This window comes from Acinonyx jubatus, chromosome B3, assembly GCF_027475565.1.
Source record: "Acinonyx jubatus isolate Ajub_Pintada_27869175 chromosome B3, VMU_Ajub_asm_v1.0, whole genome shotgun sequence".
Lineage (NCBI taxonomy): Eukaryota > Metazoa > Chordata > Mammalia > Carnivora > Felidae > Acinonyx > Acinonyx jubatus.
Window position 1 is genome coordinate 140,445,174 of NC_069386.1, and position 21,773 is coordinate 140,466,946.

The 21,773-nt window shown below is 36.8% G+C and overlaps 1 long non-coding RNA gene, 14 other non-coding genes and 1 pseudogene across 51 annotated transcripts in view; all 16 read left to right on the forward strand.

The window, feature by feature from the left end:
• LOC106989217 (uncharacterized) overlaps positions 1-21,773 on the forward strand; it is a 112,635-nt gene that overhangs the window by 49,707 nt on the left and 41,155 nt on the right. For 29 of the 37 annotated variants that reach the window (XR_008299681.1, XR_008299703.1, XR_008299686.1 and 26 more), the window contains 15 exons: positions 920-991; positions 1,708-1,790; positions 2,640-2,695; positions 3,531-3,617; positions 4,512-4,598; positions 6,782-6,858; positions 8,017-8,107; positions 8,987-9,065; positions 9,993-10,074; positions 11,165-11,247; positions 12,094-12,152; positions 13,055-13,236; positions 19,513-19,598; positions 20,513-20,598; positions 21,492-21,565. This is a non-coding gene — a long non-coding RNA (uncharacterized LOC106989217). Of the gene's footprint in view, positions 1-919; positions 992-1,707; positions 1,791-2,639; positions 2,696-3,530; positions 3,622-4,511; positions 4,599-6,781; positions 6,859-8,016; positions 8,108-8,982; positions 9,066-9,992; positions 10,075-11,164; positions 11,248-12,093; positions 12,153-13,054; positions 15,096-19,512; positions 19,599-20,512; positions 20,599-21,491; positions 21,566-21,773 lie in introns of all 37 variants that reach the window. The other 8 variants (XR_008299674.1, XR_008299693.1, XR_008299669.1 and 5 more) reach the window with 8 other exon arrangements.
• Positions 90-163, forward strand: LOC113601643 (small nucleolar RNA SNORD113/SNORD114 family). Its single transcript, XR_003422934.1, has one exon. It is a non-coding gene; the product is annotated as a small nucleolar RNA SNORD113/SNORD114 family (small nucleolar RNA).
• Positions 1,321-1,395, forward strand: LOC113601621 (small nucleolar RNA SNORD113/SNORD114 family). Its single transcript, XR_003422913.1, has one exon. It is a non-coding gene; the product is annotated as a small nucleolar RNA SNORD113/SNORD114 family (small nucleolar RNA).
• Positions 2,113-2,184, forward strand: LOC113601637 (small nucleolar RNA SNORD113/SNORD114 family). Its single transcript, XR_003422929.1, has one exon. It is a non-coding gene; the product is annotated as a small nucleolar RNA SNORD113/SNORD114 family (small nucleolar RNA).
• LOC113601619 (small nucleolar RNA SNORD113/SNORD114 family) lies at positions 3,044-3,118 on the forward strand. Its single transcript, XR_003422911.1, has one exon. It is a non-coding gene; the product is annotated as a small nucleolar RNA SNORD113/SNORD114 family (small nucleolar RNA).
• Positions 3,960-4,034, forward strand: LOC113601620 (small nucleolar RNA SNORD113/SNORD114 family). Its single transcript, XR_003422912.1, has one exon. It is a non-coding gene; the product is annotated as a small nucleolar RNA SNORD113/SNORD114 family (small nucleolar RNA).
• LOC113601631 (small nucleolar RNA SNORD113/SNORD114 family) lies at positions 4,920-4,994 on the forward strand. Its single transcript, XR_003422923.1, has one exon. It is a non-coding gene; the product is annotated as a small nucleolar RNA SNORD113/SNORD114 family (small nucleolar RNA).
• Positions 8,443-8,517, forward strand: LOC113601628 (small nucleolar RNA SNORD113/SNORD114 family). The gene has a single exon (XR_003422920.1). It is a non-coding gene; the product is annotated as a small nucleolar RNA SNORD113/SNORD114 family (small nucleolar RNA).
• Positions 9,411-9,485, forward strand: LOC113601634 (small nucleolar RNA SNORD113/SNORD114 family). The gene has a single exon (XR_003422926.1). It is a non-coding gene; the product is annotated as a small nucleolar RNA SNORD113/SNORD114 family (small nucleolar RNA).
• On the forward strand, positions 10,623-10,697 carry LOC113601636 (small nucleolar RNA SNORD113/SNORD114 family). The gene has a single exon (XR_003422928.1). It is a non-coding gene; the product is annotated as a small nucleolar RNA SNORD113/SNORD114 family (small nucleolar RNA).
• On the forward strand, positions 11,602-11,673 carry LOC113601669 (small nucleolar RNA SNORD113/SNORD114 family). Its single transcript, XR_003422958.1, has one exon. It is a non-coding gene; the product is annotated as a small nucleolar RNA SNORD113/SNORD114 family (small nucleolar RNA).
• Positions 12,611-12,678, forward strand: LOC113601673 (uncharacterized; annotated as a pseudogene).
• On the forward strand, positions 13,598-13,669 carry LOC113601624 (small nucleolar RNA SNORD113/SNORD114 family). Its single transcript, XR_003422916.1, has one exon. It is a non-coding gene; the product is annotated as a small nucleolar RNA SNORD113/SNORD114 family (small nucleolar RNA).
• On the forward strand, positions 18,702-18,775 carry LOC113601665 (small nucleolar RNA SNORD113/SNORD114 family). The gene has a single exon (XR_003422955.1). It is a non-coding gene; the product is annotated as a small nucleolar RNA SNORD113/SNORD114 family (small nucleolar RNA).
• Positions 19,719-19,796, forward strand: LOC113601638 (small nucleolar RNA SNORD113/SNORD114 family). Its single transcript, XR_003422930.1, has one exon. It is a non-coding gene; the product is annotated as a small nucleolar RNA SNORD113/SNORD114 family (small nucleolar RNA).
• Positions 20,929-21,006, forward strand: LOC113601642 (small nucleolar RNA SNORD113/SNORD114 family). The gene has a single exon (XR_003422933.1). It is a non-coding gene; the product is annotated as a small nucleolar RNA SNORD113/SNORD114 family (small nucleolar RNA).

The window sequence follows — 21,773 nt, forward strand, 5'->3', positions numbered from 1 at the left end:
TAATTCATAGGTATCTGTTTTATTATCACCAGGGAATTGTAAATTAGTTAATAAATATTGATGGCAATGAAGAAAAAGAGGCCCAAGCTTGGATCGATGATGAGGCTGGTGCCGTATGAATCACGCATGATGAATGATACGTGTCTGGAACTCTGAGGTCCAACACATAGGGAAATCTAGTCTACTGCCTCTTTTGTTAATGATCCTATAGGCAGATGTTAAGAATATACAAGGATCATGTTCTTGGCCTCTGTGCACACGGATTCTGGTTCTGTTATTATTATTGGCTATATTAAAATTATAACTAGCCAATAAACAAATAGAAATAAATATGAATAAGCAAAACATTGGCGAATTATGAAAATGTGTCATGAAGGAAGAGAATCTATTAATATATGTTGAAAACACTGAGCTGCTTAAGAAGACATGGTTCAAAGGTGTTACTTCTTTGGCTAATGATGATACAGGAAGTACAAGTAACCATCATTGTTCCTGTTCTGGCTCAGTGGCAGATTTGACGTTCGCCTTTTTTTTTTTTTTTAATGTTTATTTATTTTTGAGAGACAGAGTGTGAGTGGGGGAGGGGCAGAGAGACAGGGAGACACAGAATCCGAAGCAGGATCCAGGCTCTGAGCCTTCAGAGCCCACGCGGAGCTTGAACTCAAGAGTGTGAGATCATGACCTGAGCCGAAGTCGGCCGCCCAACTGACTGAGCCACCCCAGGCACCCCCAATACTCACTTTCTTAAGAGAAATATTAATACATATTACCACCAAATAATTAATGCCTAAATTACTCACTAAATAAGAGGTTAAATGCAAGGATTGCATAGAGAGGTGGAGAGATTGTGTCTCAGTTTTTTGTTTTGTTTTGTTTTTTTTGGTTTATTTTTCTGTTCTGTCTGCTTTGTACTTCTCAGAGTGGGCACACCAAGGTGATGAAAGCCATCTGCCATGGTTACAGGCTCTATATGTAGGAGATGGAGACCAGCGTGAGTACAAAGTTCTTATCTTATTTTTGCTGATTTGTTTAGCATGTTGACTGTAATATTAAAAATATTTAAATATATAAAAAAAGCCAGCCCCATGATAAATATGAAATTGACATGAGACATTATATTGATTAAACAGTGTTTGCAACATGGTAGATGATTGATAAAATATATATTCAAGGAGGTGGCAGTGATTCTATGGACAGATGTTAGGGATACTTGGGGGTCTTATTTTCAAGTGTTTTTGATTCATAGATATTTTATAGTTATGGATTTATTGATAATCACTGATAAATGTAGAAGTGAGTGAAGAAAAAGAGGGCCAGTTCTGGACCAATGATGACCACTGGTGGCGTAGGAGTCATGGATGATGAATACTACGTGTCGGGAACTCTGAGGTCCAACAAAATAAGAAATCTAGTCTCTTTTCTCTGTTGCAAGTGACCATATTGACAGGTGTTAGTAACAGACAAGGATCATGTTCTTGTTCCTTGTATTCATGGATTTTAATTCTTTTAGTATAGAGAAGTGAAAGAATCAATAATCAAATACAAATAAACATGAATAAGGAAAGGATTGTAAAATATGTAACTTAAGAAATACCTAAGTGGTTGAGTAAATGAAACGTGGAATGCAAAGCCAAAGAAAATAAGGTCTAAGGTTTTTTTTTTTTTTTTTTTTTTTTAATATCACCTTCTGTGTTTTGCACTTCTCAGAGTGGATGCCCTGGAGCTAATTTAAGGATTCTTCCATGGTCACAAGGCGTCTGCTTGTCTCTGTGTGTTTGGTGTATAGAAATGTGAGTTTTTATGGGTGTATACTTTGTATTTGAAAGTTATGAAATATAATAAAAGAAAGCCACCCATGGTCCATTGATAAATATGGAATTGATATTGCATTGCATTATATTGATTAATCCCCATATGAAACTTTGAGGGTGATTAATCAAGAACATATATTGATATAGTAAATGATTGTATGGACAGATAGGACTATTCAAGGCCTGTAGTCTAGGGTTTTTTTTTTCTTTTTTTTACTTATAGGTATTTATTTTATTATTTATTACTTGATGAATTAATTAATAAACAAAGGTAGATAAACATGGAAAAAAAGGCCAAAGGTGGACCAATGATGATGGCTGGTGGCGTATGACTCATGGTTGATGATTACGTGTCTGGAACTCTGAGGTCCAGCGTAAAACGAAATCTAGTTGATTATCTCTGTTGGAAATGATCCTATAGACAATTTTAGGATTTCACAAAGATCTTGTTTGGGGGTCCTTATGTTCATGAATTTTGATTCTATTGTAGTAAGTGAATCAACAAAAAGATCAATATAGAAATATATATAAAAGAAGATGAAGGGGTGAAGCATTGTACAGTTATGAAAAATGTAGTAAGACAAGAATAAGAGAGAAATAGTTCAAGGTGTTACCTCTAGATAATGATGTTATAGATAATATAAACAATGGCCAATATTCTTGTTCTGGGTTAATGGAAAGCTCAATGTTTTTCTCGATAAAAAGTAAAATGCATATTACCCCAAATTAATATACAGCTCAATTACCGGGTAATGAAATGTAGACACAAGGATCAATAGAGAAAATGTATCAATCATGTTATTATCTACTCTGCTTTCTACTTTTTAGAATGGACACATCCAAGGTGGTTTAAATAGTATGCCTGTAGGAACATGGAAACCAACGTGAGTAATAGTCAATGTTTTCATCTCACTTTGGGTGGTTTCTTTAGGGGATTCTCTGTAATATTTAAAAAAAAGTATTCAATATAAGAGAAAAGACCAGTCATGACCCAGTCATGAATTTGGAAATTTATGAAACATGATGTTGATTAATCTACTTGTACAACAATGAGGATGAATAATGGGAGGCATTTTAACGAGGCAATGATTCTAAAGAAAAATGATAGGGATACCGAAGGCCCTTGTCCTTGGGCTTTTGTGATTCATAGTTAGTTACTTAATTACCGTAATGAACTGATGAGTTAATTTTTAAAAAATGTATATGCGAATAAAGAAAAAGAGATCCAAGCGTGGACCAATGATGACAGCTGGTGGCGTATGAGTCATATACGATGACTGCTACGTGTCTGGAAGTCTGAGGTCCAACACGATTGATGTTAGGAATATACAAGGTTATTGCTCTAGTAACCATGGATTCGTGAATTTCTGTATTATTAATATAAATGAATGGATCAATGATAGAACCAATAAATAAATCTATAACTAAATAAAACCATGGACGAAGTCTTATCAACCATGGATATATATGTAGTGAGGCAGGAACTACTATTAATGTAAACTGAAGAAACTGATAGAGGTTAAGAGATAAACGGATCAAGGGTGTTACCCCTTTTTCTAAGGATCATAACATTGCATTTATATTTATGTTTGTTATATGTGTATAAATTAGGAAAAGTAATAAATACCTTTATGAATGAGTAAATGAAATGAGGAAAACAGGACCGTTTAGAGAAGTCCTCAATTTCTTTTATCATCTTCTCTGCTCTGTACTCCTCAGAATAGGTACATGCGTGAAGTTGGGTTGAAGCATCTTTCATGGTCACGAGCTCTGTGGTTGCCTTGTCTAATGAGCATAGAGGCCAACGTGAGTAAGAGTTAAAGTTCATGTCTTTGAGAATTTATTTTCAGGTACTCACTGTATTATTAAAAGTGTGAAATATAATAAGAAATGCCAGCCATCATGAATGATAAATGTGGGGTTTATCTGCTGCGTGATAAGTATTAGTCCACATATGGAACTTTGATGGTCATTCACGAAATAGATATATCAATGTGGCAGATAATCCTACAGGCAGATATAGAATATTCATTGCTCTTATCCTTGGGTGTTTGTGAATCACGGCGTTTTAAGAGTTAATATTAGTGAATTCATGAATTGGGCAGTTACCTTATGCAGATGAGAATGAGGAGGAAGGAGGCCCAGATCTGGACCAATGATGATAGTTGGTGGCGTATGAGTCATGGATGATGAATATTACGTGTCTGAAACTCTGAGGTCCAATAAAAAGAAAGATCATCTCTTGCCTCTTTTTGCCATGATATCATAGACAAATATTAGGAAAAGAAAAGAATAATTTTCTTGTTTTGTGTTTATGAGTTTTGATTTTGCTGTACAAAATAGCCCAAAGCGGTAATCAGTATACAAGTATAAATAAGTTGAAATGAAGAGAGTGAAGCAAGTTTGCTCTTAATATACATGGTGAGGCGATAAAAGCCATTAACATATACAGAAAACGTAAGTGGTTCACATGTCTTACTCTTTGGCTAAGAATGATACAGAGACCACGAAGAACAGCCAAAGTTCCTATTCTGTGTTAGTGTTAGACTTGATATTGTCCATTTTTTAAGAGAAAAATAATAAATATGATCCCAATTCACTGTATTCCTAAAGGACTCACTGAATGTAGATAGGATGTGTGGGTCGATAGAGAGTATCTCAGTCTCGTCGTTTTCTGTTCTGCTTTGTATTATTCCTCAGCATGGATGCACTTGAACTCACTTAGGTGTTTGGCCGTGATCGGATGCTCCATGGATGCCCCTTGCGTGTAAGAGGATGGAGACCAATGTGAGTGACAGTCAGATTCTCCTTCTAGTTTAGGTGTTTTGTACAGGATATTCAGTGTCATATTAAAAATTTGAGGAAGTCCAAACACAGCTCAATGGCAAATATGGCATTGTCATGAAACATGTTAACTAATCAATATTGTCCACAATGAGGATCATTAGTCAAATAACTGTAAAGATTCAATAGGCAGATGCTAGGGATACTTAAGGATCTTGTCCTTGAGTTTTGTGATTCCCAGATACTCGTTTTATTGTTACTAATTGCTTAATAAATTGACATCAAGCAAATGCAGATGAGAATGAAGAAAAGGAGACCTGAGTGTGGACCCATGATGACAGCTGGTGGCGTATGAGTCACATACGATGACTGCTACGTGTCTGGAAGTCTGAGGTCCATCCAACACAAAAATATCTAGTCAGTTTCCTCTGCTCAAAGTGTTCCCATAGACAGATATCAGGGATATACAACGACTTTGTTCTTATTCATGAGTTTCTAGAAATATTATAAAATACACATTTTATAATAAATATACATTTTATGCAAATGTATTTATGAATGAATAAAGATGAAGAAGGTTAAGTATTGTTCATTATTAAAACAAGTTGTGGGAGAAATAGTAGTTTTTCTTCAAATATTTATTTATTTATTTATTTATTTATTTATTTATTTATTATTTATGTTTGTTTATTTTGAGAGAGAGAGAGAGAGAGGAAGAGAGGGGGAGAGAAAGAGCACGCATGAGTGAGCAGGGGAGGGACAGAGAGAGAATCCCAGGCAGGTGGGGCCTGATGCAGGGCTTGAACTCATGAATCATGAAATCATGACCTTAGCTGAATTCAAAAGTCAGATGCCCAACCGACTGAGCCACCCAGGTGGCCCTCAAATTTTTATTTAAATTCTAGCTAGTTAACATACAGTGTAATATGTTTCAGGAGTAGAATTTAGTGATAGAAATAATACTACTGTAAGTTAGAATGGATAATAAATGGATTCAGTGTATTTAATTAATTAATTTATTTATTTATTTAGAGAAAGAGAGAGACAAAGAGAGAGAAAGCACGAGTTGGGGAGGGGCAGACAGAGAGGGAGAGAGTGAATCCCAAGCAGGCTTCACCATGTCAGTGCAGAGCCCGACTCTGGGGCTCGATCTCAGGAATCGTGAGTTCATGACCTGAGCTGAAATCGAGAATCGGATGCTTCACCAACTGAGCCCCTATTTTATATTTTTGACTAAGGATGACGTAGACAGTGATCAGTGATAGTTAATTATGGAGTCATGGGAATAAAAGGAATATAGTCGATGATACCGTAGTAGTTTTGTGCCGTAGCTACACTTGGGGTGAGCACAGCGTGAGATAGAAAGAAATTGGATCACGTGTTCTGCCCCTGAAACAAATGTAAAGTTGTGTGTCAACTATACTCAAATAAAAAACAATTTCAATGCCGTGATGCAGATATACCTTGAAAACATTACGCTAAGTGGTAAAAGGCAGACAGAGAGGGTCACGTCGTGCACGACTCCACTTATATGAAATATCCCAAACACATGAATCCACAGGGAGAGAATAAGGATTGGTGGTTGCCAGGGCCTGAGACCCAGACGAGTAGGGAGAGACTGCTTAACGCATATGGTATTTTATTTTGGAGTCATGAAAGTATTTTGAAACTAGGTAGAGGTGGTTGGTGGTTACACAATATTGTGAAAATACTAAGTGCTGCTGTTTTGTTGAATTTATTTTTTATTATTATTATCATTTTTAAAGATTATTTATTTTGAGAGAAAAAGAGAGCGTGAGCAAGGGAAGGGCAGAGAGAGGGAGAGAGAGAATCCCGAGCAGGTTCTATGCCGATGGCATGGGGCTCAATCTCATGAACTGTGAGATCTTGACCTGAGCCAAAATCAAGAGTCAGATGCTTAACCACTGAGCCACCCAGGTGCCTCATGGTTTGGTAACTTTAAATAGCTAATTTTACCTAAATTAAGAAGTGAGACCTTTATAAGAAAAGTCGATTATTAAACTGAGAAACTTAGACATTTGATGATTATTTTATAGAAGGAAAAAGAAATGTTACCATACATTGATAAATAACTAAATGACTACCTATATGAATGGTGGAAAGTATGGATCAATGGAAAGGATGTCTCAATCTTGTTATCGTCTTTTCTACTTGGTACTATTCAGAATGGAACCCCAGGCTGATTTTAGCTTCTGCTCTGATCAAGATCGACATGTTGCTTCAGTGTTGGAGAGAGACCAAGGTGCGTACCGGTCAAAGAAGTCATCTTAGATTGGGCCATTTGTTAAAAGGTATACATTGAATTATTAAAAAGTATGGAACATAATTTGAAGAAGTTAACTATGTCCCAGTGAGAAATATGATACAAAACATGATATTGATTCATCAGTGAAGTGCGACATAGAGGCCTGTTAATGAAATTAATGAAATAGAATCAGTCTATGTGGGAAATGACTGTACAGAGAGATTTTATTTTATTTTTAAAAATTTTTAATGTTTTATTTATTTTTGAGAAAGAGAGAGAGAGAGAGAGAGCGAGCACGTGTGCAAGGGAGGGAGGGCAGAGAGAGGAAGACACAGAATCCGAAGCCGGCTCCAGGCTCTGAGCTGTCAGCACAGAGCCCGATGCGGGGCTCAAACTCACAAACTGTGAGATCGTGACTTGAGCCAAAGTCAGATGCTTAACCGACAGAGCCACCCAGGCGCCCCGGTTCTCTGGAGAGATTTTAGACATTGGAAAGGATCTTCTTGGATTTTGGGAATCACGTGTTTATTTTATTATTATTAACGGCTTAATGATTTATTTGATAGCAATGCAGACATGAATGAAGAAAAAGACATCCAAACCAGAGCCACTGATGGCAACTGGTGGCACGTGCATATGGATGGTAAATAATATGTGCCTGGAGTACTAAGGTCCAACACAAGACATAATTAGTCAGATCCCCCTTTTGGACGTGCTCCTGTAGACACGTACTAGAAACATACAAAGATCATGTTCTTACTCTGGTCTTTATCAATTTAGATTTATTATTATAAGTGGATCAATAATAGAACCACTAGTGAAATATAAACAAATAGATAAAGAAAAAGAGAGTGAAGCATTGTCCAGCTGTAAATGTATGTGGTAAGGCAAGAATTGTTACTACAGATTGAAAACACCGATGCCCCTTAAGGAATAAACGTATCAACAGTGTCACCTCTTTGACCAAGGGTCATAAAAACTCGTACGTAAGAGTCAGTTTGAGTTTTTAGGTCAGTCTCGAATCTGAGGTTGTTCCTTTGGTTCACAGAAAGAAAATTAATAAATATCTAAATGATAGGATGAATGAAATGTGGAAAAGAAGAATCGTTTCAGATCAGGTCTCATATATCACATACTCTGTTTTCTATTCCCCAGGATGGGCATACTCAGGCTGGTCGAAGAATTCTTCAATGGTCACAGTCCCTGTGGTTGCACCTGTGTTCCAGGTGTGCATAGCCCAACATGAGTAGTAAAGTTCATGTTTTCATGTGACAGGCTTTAAAAATGGGGGTATTTACTGTATTGTTAATACAATGAATAGAATTCAAAAGGCTAGCCATGGCCAATGATAAATATGGAAGTATTACCAAGTATTATGTTTATGAACCCATTTATGATAGACTAAGACTAATGAATGAGAGAGAGATATCAATATGATAGATGAATCTATGGACAGATATGGAATATTCAAGGTCCCTTATTCATTTTTGTGGTGAATCTTAGGGTTTTCAAAATTAATATTAGTGAATTCAGCCATTAATGAAATAACATCCAGAAAATGAAGAGGAAGAGACTGAAATATGGACCAGTGATGACGGCTGGTGGCGTAGGAGTCATGGACGATGAATACTACGTGTCTGGAACTCTGAGGTCCAACAGGAAAGGAAATACGGTCTCTTACCTCCGCTTGAAATTCTTCTATGGACGATTTTAGGAATATAAAGGGACTGTTTTCTTAGATTGTTTTCTTGAATTTTGATTGTTTTACTATCAATGGATCAATTCAAGAATCAAGGTACAAATATTAATAAGTCAAAATGAGGCACGTGGAGCATATGCACTCAGTATACGTGGTGAGGCAATAGAAGCTATTCAAGTAAATCCCATTAAGGAGAATGAATGGCTCATGGGCCTCACCTCTTTAGTGAACAGTGATAGAGAAGTTCTCATTCTGGGTCTATAGCAAGTAGGAGGTTACTCATTTTTTTAATAAAAAAATAATAAACATTATTCTAAATTGGTGTATTTCCAAATGATTGACTCGATGTAACGTGGAATGTGCAGAACGATGGACATCATGTTTCAGTCTTGTTTATACCTACTTTGCTTTGTGCTTCTCAGAAAGAAAACACCTGAGCCGATTTAAGCATCACCATGTTTAGGCACTCCAGGGTAGCCTCTTGTGTGGGAGCATGAAGTCCAACGTGCGTAATCATCAAATTTCTTGTCTTGGTTGGGAGGGTTTGTTCAGGGTGTCACTGGAATTATTTACAAAGTCTTTAATATAAGAAAAAAGGCCAACTATGGCCCAGTGACAAAGTCGAAGCTGTATGAGACATTATGTTGATCAACCTACCATTACCGCAATGAGGATGGTTAATGAAGAAGTGTATTTAATTAAGCACTGATTCTCAAGAAAAATGATAGAAATACTGAAGGCTTTTGTCCTTGCTTTTTGAGATTCATAGATCCTTATTTAGTTACTATGAATAGATTGGTGAAGTAACATAGGAACAAATGGAGGTGAAAAGGACAAAGTGGACCAGTCCTGGACCGATGATGACAGCTGGTGGCGTAGGAGTCCTACACGATGAATGCTACGTGTCTGGAAGTCTGAGGTCCACCACAAAGGGAAATCTAGCCAATTTCCTCTTTTTTCAGATGATCCTATGGTTCGATGTTAGGAATATGCAAAGAAATGGTTCTTGTCATTTTGGATTCATGGATTTCTACATTATTAACCTAAATGGATCAGTGACAGAACCAATAAAAAAATCTCTAAATAAATAGAGGACGAAGACTTATCCACTGTGAATATATTTGGTGAGGCAAGGAATTCTGTTAATACAAACCAAGGAACCTGATGCAGGCTGAGAAATAAACGGACCAAAGGTGTTAGCTCTTAGATGTTAGCAGGTAGATGCTGACACTGAGAAGCAATGTTCAATTTTGTAAGCCTGGGTCATTCTCAGGTTGTGGGTGTTAATTTTGTGATATATATGCTTATAATTTCATATGTATACATGTTGTTAAAAAATAATACCCAGGCAGCTGGAAAGATGAAATGAGGAAAATAAGACTAGTAGAGAAGTTTCAGTTTTTAATTGTCCGCTCTGGGTTACACTCCTCAGAATCAACACATTCCAGCTGATTCAGATTTTTCACGGTCAAAAGGTCTGTGATTTCCTGTGTGTTCGGGCCATGGGGATGAATGTGAGTAAAGGTTACAGTTCTTGTATTTGTTTAAGCAGTTTTTAATTTCTATTTATTTATTAAAAAATTTTTTTTAAATGTTTACTATTTTTGAGAGAGAGACAGAGCACCAGCGGGGGAGGGGCAGAGAGAGAGGGAGACAGAATCCGAAGCAGGCTCTAGGCTCCGAGCTGTCAGCACAGAGCCCAACATGGGGCTCGAACCCATGAACTGTGAGATCAGGACCTGAGCCGAAGTTAGTTGCTCAATGGACTGAGCCACCCGGGCGCCCCAAGCAGTTTTTTTCTTTAAAAAAGCTATTCACTGTATTGTTAAAAGTGTGAAATTTAATTTAAAACACTAAACACGGGAACCGATAAATATGGGCTATAACATTTGCTAACGCATATGTGAAGTGTTGATGATGATGATCCTATAGGCAGACGTAGAATATTCACTGCTTTTATTATTGGATCTTTGTGAATCCCAGGGTTTTAAAAATTATCATTAATAGGTTAAGGAATTAGTGAAGTTACATACATGAGAATGAAGAAAAAGAAGCCTAGATCTGGACCAATGATGATAGGTGGTGGCGTATGAGTCATGGATGATGAATATTACGTGTCTGAAACTCTGAGGCCCAATTAAAAAACCAAATAAAGTCTCTTCTGTGGGAAGCGGTCTTATGTACCGATGTTGGGGGGGGGGGGAAGGCCCTTTTATTGGTTTATTTTCATGACTTTTGATTCTACTGTAATAAATGGCTAAAAGTACAATCAATCTGTAAGTGTAAATGAGATTAAGAGGGCGAAGCATGTCTATTCTTTGTAAAAATTAGTAACGTTTATTGAGAATATTGAAGTTTATTAAGAAATGTAAGTGTTTCCAGTGTCTTACCTCTTTGGCTAAGAATGATAGAGACAGTAAATCACAGTCAACATTCTCATTCTTAGTCTGTGTCAAGTTTGATACTGCCTCGTTTGTTTAGAGAAAATAATAAATATGACCCTGATGTACTATATTCCTAAGTGACAGACTAAGTGAAGTTAAAATAGTCACATCAACAGAGTGTCTCTCAATCTTGTTATGTGCTCTGCTTTTTATTCCTCAGGTGGACACACGTGAACTGATTAAGCACTTGGCTGTCAACAGGGGCTCCACTGGTCGTCCTTATGTTGGTGCATGTAGACCAAGGTGAGGACTAGTCAAATCTATCTCTTGGTTTGGGTTGTTTGTTTAGAGCGTTCATTGTAACATTGTGAAATGGTATTAAGTATATTCAAAGAGGCCTAGCCAGTGCTTTGAGGATAAATATGGACTTGATATGCAATGTTCTGTTGATTAACAGGTATTTGTATCAGTGAAGATATTTAATGAAGGAGGCATATTCAGTGAGGTGAATGATCCTATAGATAGACATTAGGGACATTAAGGCTCTTGTCCTTGAGTATTTGTGATAGATAGATATTTATTTTATTGTTATCAGTGAATTGATGAATCGAGGAATAAACAAATAAAGACAGAAGGAAGGAAAGGGAAAGTCAAGGCTGGACCACTGATGATCACTGGTGGCGAATGAGTCATATCTGATGTCCATTCCTTTTGTTTGACGTGGTTCAATAGACACTTGTCAAGATTATACAAAGATCTTGTTCTTGGTCCTTGGGTTCGTGAATTTCACAAAAACCTTATTATGAAGGAGTAAATAAATGTATAAATTAAAATAAGGAGGAAGAGACTCAAGTAGTGTTCATTCTTAAAATGTATAGTATGGGAAATAACACTAATATGAATTGAAATTGATATTAAATGGATTAAGTGTACTGCATCTTTGACTAAGGCTGATATAGACTATGATAAGTAATCATTACTTCTCTGAGTCAGAACTCTGATGTGTAATTTGTTAAGATGAAAATAACCTAAATGTTACCATTAATAAATAAATACCCAAATGACCATGTATATGACGGCTAGAAATAATGAATCAGTGGAGAGAATGTCTCAGTCTTTTTATCATTTTCTCTGCTGGCTACTCTTCAGAACAGATGCCCCAAGGAGATTTCAGCTTCTGTCATGGTAAAGATTGTCAAGAGACCAAGGTGAGTAATGGTCAAAGTTCTAGTCTTCGTTTGGGTCATTTGTTTCCCATCCAAGTACTAACCAGGCCCGACCCTGCTTAGCTTCCGAGATCAGACGAGATCGGGCACGTTCAGGGTGGTATGGCCGTAGACATTGGGTCATTTGTTTAAAGGTATTTATGGTAGTATTAAAATGGAATAAATATAATAAAAATTTATTGATGTCCACATGTAAATATAATATGAAATATTATATTAATTCTTCAATAACGGAATATGTTAACCAATCAACCTTAAAGTTGATTACTCAAAGAGATATAGTTAGTCCATGTGGGAAATGATTCTATGGACTATGATCAGAATATTCAAATATCTTTTTGTTGGGTTTGGAAATCATATATTAATTATATTATTAGCAATGAATTAATAGCCTATTCAGTATAAACGTAGAAATGAATGAAGAAAAAGACATTCCAGTATAGACCAATGATCACAACTGGTAGCATGTTAATTAGGAAAAATGAGTGTCTGGAGCTCCAAGGTCCAACACAAAACATAGTTAGTTGAGTTCCTTTCTTGGAAATGATACTATAGACAGATATCAGAAATATACAAAAATCATGTTTTTATTTGGGTTCATAGATTTGGATTTTATTATTACTAGTGGATCAATGATGGGACCATTAAACAAATAAAAAATAGAGAAAGAAGAAGAATATTACACATTGCCCAACATGGGTGAGGCAAGAAATATTACTAATAACAATGAAAAAAGACACTGATGCCTCCGAAGAAATGAATGAATCTTTGCCTAAGGATCATATAAACTCTGATAAGTAAGAGTCAGTTGTATTTCCTGGGTTAGTCTCGAGTTTGTTTCCTCTGTTAAGAGAACAAAAATCTACATCATGAACATTTTACAGGTACCTGAATGACTAAGTAAATGAAATGTGGTTCGCAAGAGGCAATGGGATAAGGTCCCAGTTTCCTTTATCGTCTGCTCTGCTCTGTACTCCTCGGAATTGACGCACTCACGCTGATACAGGTGCTTCCATGGTTACATGCTTTCTGATTGCATACGTGTGTTTGGAGCATAGAGACCAATGTGAGTAGTGGTTGAAGTGTTTGTCTTTCTAGTGTCCTTTTTTTTTTTTAAGGTGTTGACTATATATCATTAAAAAGTACAAATCGTAATCAAGTGGGGGCGACTATGGAATTGATTCTATTCATTAATAGGGGTTGATTGTATTGATTAATGCATACACGAAAAACACTAATTAATGAGAGCGATACATCGATCCTATTTGTCTCCTATATGAGAGTGAAAATGATCTTACAGACAGATTAGAGATATTAAGCCTCTTTTTGTGTTTTTGTGAATAAGAGGGTCTTGAAATTATTATAGTGAATTATTGAATTAGTCGATAAATAACGTACAACTGAATGAAGGAAAAGAGGGACAATAATGGATCGATGATGACCACTGGTGGCGTATGAGTCCTATACGATGAATACATGTCTGGAACTCTGAGGTCCAAATGAAAGGCAATCTAGTCCAGTGCCCTTTGTGAAGCGATACCATTAGACAGATACCATGAATTTAAAGGGATCATGTTTTGGGTTTATGTTCATGCATTCTCTATTTTTATAATCAGATCAAGGAGATAATCAATAATGTATAAACAAGCAAAGATTAAGGTCATGAAGCATTGTCCAATTACAAAACTGTGTAGTGAGACAAGAAATGCTATTAATATATATTGAAAACACACTCCCATCCACCAATAGTAAATGATACAGAGGTGTTGCTAAGGATTGTATAGCTGTCGTGTTAAATAGTAATTGGCAATGTTCATAATCCATGTCAGCGGCAAGGTCATTATTGTTCTTTTATTAGGAGAAGTTAAATAAACATTTCTCCCAACTGCAGATTCCCGAAATGACCCACTAAATGAAAGATGGAATGCAAAGACCAGTGGAAATTAGGTGTCTAGCTTTTTGTTATCATCTGCTCTGTTCTCTGCAGAGTGGACGCACTCAAGTTGATTTAAGCATCTTCCATGATCACAAGTTCTATGGCTGCATCTATGTGTTAGAGAGTGGAAATCAAGAGAAGTAAGAGTCAGTGTTCTCTCAGTTTGGGAGGCTTGTTTAAGGGTATTCACTGTGGTATTAAAAATGTGAAATATAATCAGCGAATGCCAACCATTGCCCCCGAATGCCATTAACGTGAAGCGTTGTGTTTATTAATCCATATACAACACATTGAGGTCCGTTAATGAAAGAAATGAATTGCTCGGGGAAATAATTCTATAGACAGATGTTACAGATTAGTTCATGCCAACCGTGCACTAATGATAAAGAGTTTGAAATGAGCATGTTGGCTAATCCATACTCAATACTGAGGTCAGTTAGCAAAGTAGATCTTGACTATTTTCCCTGTAGAAAATGATTTTATGTACCGAAGTTAGGGGTATTAAAGCTATTTTTAATAATCTCATGGGTATTTTTTCTTAGTGAATTAGTGAATTAATCTCTAACAAAATTATAATTCAGTGAAGAAAAAGAGTGATATCTGGACCAATACTGAGGGCCAGTAGCATGTGAGGCAAGGTTGAAGAAGGCTGATCTACAACTTTGTGATCCAATGCAAATCCAGTGCAAAAAGAAATCTAGTCCATTGCTTCTGTGATAAATGGTCCTATAAGCAGTAGTTAGAGACATTCAAGAATATTATTCTTGGGCTTTTGAGTTTCACAAATATTGACTGCTTATTAAAAATTAATCAATGCAATAATAACTAAAAATGTATGAATGAAGGAAGGGAAAATAGGGCCAAATGTGGAATAGCTATAGCATATGTAATGAAACTAACATCATCACCAATCCATTTCTAAGGAACAGAAGTCCATTAAAAATTTATGAAGGCGTTTACACCTCATCAGAAGGGATGTGTGGACAGAGGTGTGCAATTGTTGATGTTCACGTTCTGTGCTGTCTTTGGCTTGCAGGTGTTTTTGTTTTCATTTTTTAATTGAGAAATAGGGGAAGCATGAAAATTTTCTATTTGCAACAACATGGATGGATCTATAGTGTACTATGCTAAGTGAAATAGGTCAATCAGAGAAAGACAAATACCATATGATCTCATTCATTTGTGGAATTTAAGAAATGAGACAGATGAGCATGGGGGACAAAAACAAAGAGGCAAACTATAAAACATACTCTTAACTCTAGAGAACAAACTGAGGGTTGCTGGAGGGGAGGTGGGTGGGGAGATAGGCTAAATGGGTGATGGGTATTAAGGAGGGCACCTGTTGGGATGAGCATTGGGTGTTCTATGTAAGTGATGAATCACTAAACTCTACTCCTGAAACTAATATTACACTATATGTTAACTAATTGGAATTTGTATAAAAACTTGAAAAAAAAAAAGAGCCAAGCAAGGGCCAATGGTGTGAATGGAATGCATTCTGAATGTGTCTTGTGGTTAAGTCACTTCTGTACTATTGAAGTTCATTTCAAAAGGAGATTTGGTATATTACATCCGCGAGAATAAATCTATAGCTAGACAGTAATTTGGAAGAATCTAATGATGGAATCCTGGGAATTTATTGCATTATTCTAAGGGAATAAATGAACAAAACCAGTAGATGACAGATAGGTAGGTACATAGGTAAATAGATGAAGAGAGTAATTAATGCTGGATTAATTGGGAAAAATGTTGGCAAGGTTGACATTTTTGTTTATACAATTGGGAAACATTGCAGTATATTAAGAAATCAGTAGGTTAAAGGTTAACCCCTCTGGGTTGGCGTACTACAACTCACTTGAGTGAGCACCAAAATCACCTGCAAGAGTGGTTAAACTATAGATTTCCAGTCCCACCCTCAGCATTTCTGCTTTGGCGGGATTCAAGGTGGGGGGGGGGGCGATTCAAGGATCTGCATTGCAAATATGTTCGCACACTGATAATGCATCATTTAGAAACAATGGTTTGAGAATCACTGCTTTAAGTCAGATGTATGTAATAGTTAATGCCTTTGCTTTGGATCAGTGGTAAGTACCAGGTTTATTTTATTAAGACAAAAAAGAGAGGAAGACTAAGAAACAGACTCTTAACTACAGAGAACACACTGGTGGTTACCAGGGAGGAGGTGATGGGGGCGGGGGGTGAGTAAAATAGGTGATGGGGATTAAGGAGTGCTCCTGCAATGAGCACCCAGTGTTGTAGGGAGGTGTTGAATCACTCAATTTCACACTTGAATCTAAGTAATAATAATAATAATAATAATAGTAATAATAATGAAAAACAATGAGCAAGGTAATAGATACATTAATTAATAAATATCTGAAACTTCAAGTAAATGAAAGGAGAAAGCATGATTCAATGGAGAAAATAGCTCATTCTTTTAACATCATCTTTATGCTCTGCAAACGGATGCACCTGAACTGATTACACATTCTGTGTAGACTCCAATGATGAGGAACCAACGTTTATGATTAATTTTTAAAAAATGTTTACTTATTTATTTTGAGAGAGAGAGAGGGAGAATGAGTGGGGAAGGGGCAGAGAGAGAGAGGAAGAAAGAATCCCAAGCAGGCTCCATCTGTCAGCACAGAGCCCAATGCAGGACTCGATCTCATGAACCATGAGATCATAACCTGATCTGAAATCAAGAATCAGATGGTTAACCAACTAAGCCACCCGGGTGCCCCTAAAGTTTATGATTACTTTGATTTAGTATTACTTGGGATGATTTTATTTTATTTTTTAAGTTTTTATTTAAATTCCAGCTAGTTAATGTACAGCGTAGTATTAGCTTCAGGGGTACAGCATAGTGATTCAGCACCTCCATACGTCATCCTGGGCTCATCACAACGCGTGCCCTCCTTAATCCTCATCACCTCTTTCTCCCATCCCCCACCCATCTCCCCTACTTGGGATGATTTTAAAAATAGATCGAATCCATGTCATTCCTTTTTATAACTCTTTAAATTTCTATTTCAGTGTCTCCCTAAACACTCTTTAACTGATAAAGTCATAAACTATTTTTGTTATGAGGACGAAGCACATAGGAGATGGAAGTAATAGTCAGTGTCTTAGTTCTGATGGGAGTGGTCTAGATATATAAATACGCAAATTACACGAAAAAGGCAAACCATGGACCAATGATGCGAATGGAATGCATTCTGATCTATACCTTACGATCAACACATCTATGATGTACTGAGGTCCTGTGCAAAAAGGGATTGAAGCGTTTATACCTGTGGGAGTGAGCCTATATATAGATTACAGTAATAGTCAAGGATCTTGTTCTTAGTCTTTGGTGCTTTGTGGATTTTGCCTTTATTTCTTTTTTTTAATTAAATTTTTTAAAGTATTTATTTATTTTTGAGAGAGAGTGAGAGAGAGAGAGAGAGCAGGGGAGGGGCGGAGAGGGACAGAGTCACAGAATCCCAAGCAGGCTCCAGGCTCTGAGCTGTCAGCACAGAGCCTGGCGCGGGGCTTGAACTCACGAGTGGTGAGATCGTGACCTGAGCCTAAGTCAGGCACTCGGCCAACTGAGCCACCCAGGTGCCACCATTTTGCTTTTATTTTAATCAGTAAATGAGGGGAACAAATACGTCAGTGCATAAAGATGAAAAGAGTGAGGCATATCCAACTATGAAAATATGTGGTGAGGCAAGAATTACTATGAATATAGCTTGGAACCACTGGATTTCATTAATAAAGAGATCAAGGGGGTTACATTTTGGGTAGGGAGAATACAGATGATGATATGTAATAGTATGTGTTCTTGCTTTGAGTTAGTGGTGAGTTCAAGTGGTTCATTTGCCAAGAGAAAAAGAAGGAAGTAACACTATAAAATAATAAATACCCAAGTGACTAAGAAAACGAATCAGAAAAGTATGTATTAATGGGAATATTGTCTCAGCATTTTATTATCTGCAGTGATAAGTGGAGGTTACTGAGTCGTGTATAAGTTTTATGTTTGATTAATATTAAGAGAAAAAGAAATAAATGTTATTATAAGTTAATAAATACCTAAATGACTTTGTATATGAATGGTGGAAAGTCTGATCAATAGAGAGGATGTCTCAATCTTTCTAGCACCTTCTTTGCTTCGTACTCTTCAGAAGGGAGGCTGGAGCTGATTTCTGTTTACGCGCGATCAAGATTATCACCTAGCCTCTGTGTCAGAGAAGAGACTAAAGTGAGTACCAGCCAAGATCTCGTTTTCATTCAGGTCATTTGTTTAAGGGCTTGTACAGTATTATTAAAAATTATTACATTAGTAAAAAAGTTGACTATTGTCCAATAACGAATAGGATATAAAACATGTTGATTGATGATGTGCAACATTGAGATTGATTAACAGAAGAAACATAGTCCATGTGGGAAATGGGTGTATAGGCAGATGCTAGGGACATTCAAGCATCTTGCCCTTGAGGTTGTTTTGTAAGTCATCTAATTTTTTATTATTGTCAGACAACTAATGATGCAATGGATAACAAATATAGACACAAATAAAGAGAAAAAAAAAGAAAAGAAAAGAAACCCAAACATGGACCAGGGATGATGGTTGGTGGTATACAAGTCATGGATGGTAAAAATAAGTATCTAAAACTCTGAGATCCAACACAAAACATAATTAGTTCAATCCCTCTTTTGGAAATGATCTTATGGACAGATGTGAGAAATATATAAAGGTCATGTTCTTATTTTGGATTTAAAGATTGAAATTTATTATCATCAGTGGATCAATGTTAGAACCATTTAAGAAATATAAATAGAGAATGAAGGACTGTCCAATTATGAACGTATGTGGTGAGGCAGGACATATTATTAATAAAAATTAAAAACGTTGATGCCCATTAAGAAATAAATGGATTGTGGGGCACCTGGGTGGCTCAGTTGGTTAAGTGTCCGACTTCAGCTCAGGTCATGATCTTGCAGTTTGTGAGTTCGAGCCCCGTGTCAGGCTCTGTGCTGACAGCTCAGAGCCTGGAGCCTGCTTGGATTCTCTTTCTCTCTCTCTCTCTCCTGCTCCTCTCCCTTGCTCGTGAGCATGCTCTCTCTCTTCAAGATAAAAAATTGAAAAAAAAAAGAAAATGATCAAGGGTATTACTTCTTTGGCTAAGAATTACGCAGACACAGGTAATTAAAAATCAGTTTTTAAATTCTGGATCAGTTACAAGTTCAAGGTTGTTCCCTTTGTTAGAAAAAAAACATATATATGTATGTATATATATCTATATATATAAATGAAAAATTAACGTACTCATAAACATTGAGTAAATGAAATGTGGAAAGGAAAGGTAAGTGTAGATAAGGGCTTACGTTTCTTTATCAACTTCTCTGCTTTGTACTCCTCAGAATGGATGCACTTGGGGTGATGTAAGCATCGTCCATGGCCACGAGCTCTGTGGTTGCATGTATGCATTAGGAGCGTGGAGACCCATGTGAGTAATAGTCAAAGTTCTTGTGTGGCTTTGGGTGGTTTGCTTAAGAATATCCACTGTATGTGAATGAATGACTTAAGAAACAATTTAGAAGTGAACAGAGAGAAAGCCCGCCAATCCTGGACCGATGATGACGGCTGGTGGCGTATGAGTCATGGATGATGGTGAATAATGTGTGTCTGAAACTCTGAGGTCCAACTGGGCATTCTCTTTGTTTGACAGGATGTTGCAGGCAGAAGTCAGGACTATGCGAAGATCTTGGTTTTGGCCTCTGTGTTTGTTCATGCATTTTCATTCCGTTATTATAATTGGAGGAATGAAAATAAGCAACAAATAGACAAAGATCCATACGGCAAAGCATGCTCTAATTATAAAAATACGTGGTGAGGCAAGAAATAGCATTAATAAATTTGAAAAGAGTGAAGTCCGACAAGGAATAAATGGTTACATGACTGTTAAGTCTTTGGCTAAGGATCATCTAGACAAAATAAATAATAGTCAGTGTTCATTTTCTGGGTCAGGGGCAAGGTCTAAGTTGTTCATTTTCTTTCTTTTTTTTTTTAACGTTTATTTCAGAGACAGAGAGAGACAGAACATGAGCGGGGGAGGGGCAGAGAGAGAGGGAGACCCAGAATCCGAAGCAGGCTCCAGGCTCTGAGATGTCATCACGGAGCCTGATGCGGGGCTTGGACTCACGAACCGTGACATCATGACCTGAGCCGCAGTTGGTTGCTCAACCGACTGAGCCACCCAGGCGGCCCTAAGTTGTTCATTTTCTTAAGAGAAAATGAAATATGTACAGGAGACTCTTCATGAGGGATTGCCTAGGTCACTGAGAAGTGAAATGCAGAAGCAAGGATCAATGACGAGGAGGCCGTAATGTGTTATCATCCTCTCTGCTCTGTACTCCTCAGAATGGACGCACTCAAGGTCATTCACGCGTCTTCAGGTTTAGTAGCTGTGTGCTTTGCATCTGCGTCTTAGAAGCCTGGACGACAATGTGAGTCGTAGTCAATGTGCTTCTCTTAGATTGAATGTTTTGGCTTTTTAAAATTACTGTATTATTAGAAAGTGTTTAAGGTAATCAAGAAGCCCAAACATACCCATATTGCATTATCACTAATGTGAACCAATATGATGTTAACCAATATGGAAAACACTGAGTTCAGTTAATGAAAGAGTTCATTCTCAGTGGAAATGATCTTATCGATATATGTTAAGGCTATTCAAGGATTTTGTGATTTTTATTCTGGTGACTTGTGTTTATTTCTATATTAGGTAGTTAATCAATAAACATACCAATCAACAGATAGAAAAAAGAAGCCAGTCCTGGACCAATGATGATGACTGATGATGGCATAGGAGTCATGTGTGATGAATGCTATGTGTCTGGAACTCTGAGGTCCAACAAAAACAGATCTGTTCCACGTTGTTGAAATGGGCCTATACGGATGTCAGAATATACGAGGGTCTTGTTTTTGGTCTTGGCTTTTATTCGTTCTTATTCTACAAATATAATCAGATCAGTGAAAATAGCAATAAACCTATTACAAATAAATAAAGGTGATGGGAGTAAAGCATGGTCTGATTATAAAAATATGTGGTGAGATATGAAGTACAATGAATATATTTTGCAAACATTGGTGGTAAATGAAAAGAAATGGTACAGGATGTTTCCCTTTTTTCTGAGTATGAGTAGCGGTCCATGTTCATACTCTTTATCAGCAGCAATATTGATGTTATTTGGTCACTTAAGAGAATGTAAGGTAGATATGATCACAACTTACTAATTGACCCCATGGCTGAATAAACAAAGGTGGAATTAAGGACCAAGGGAGAGGATGTCTTCATCTTTTTGTTGTTGTTGTTCTTCTGCTCTTTTGTATTCCACAGAATGGATGTGTTCCAGCTGATAGAAGATCATCCATGGTCGGGTGCACTATGTTTTGGGGAGCATGGAGACCAGTGTGAGTAACGTTCTGTGTTCTTCTTGGCTAGACTATTGTTTTAAAAGAGATTTTCACTGTATTATTAAAAAGCATTAAATATAATCATACAAAATGAATGAAATCTTACCATTTGGATTGACATTGATGGGGCTAGAGAGTGTTATGCTAAGCGAAATGTCAGTCCGAGAAAAACAGTTACCATATGATCTCAATCATATGTGGAATT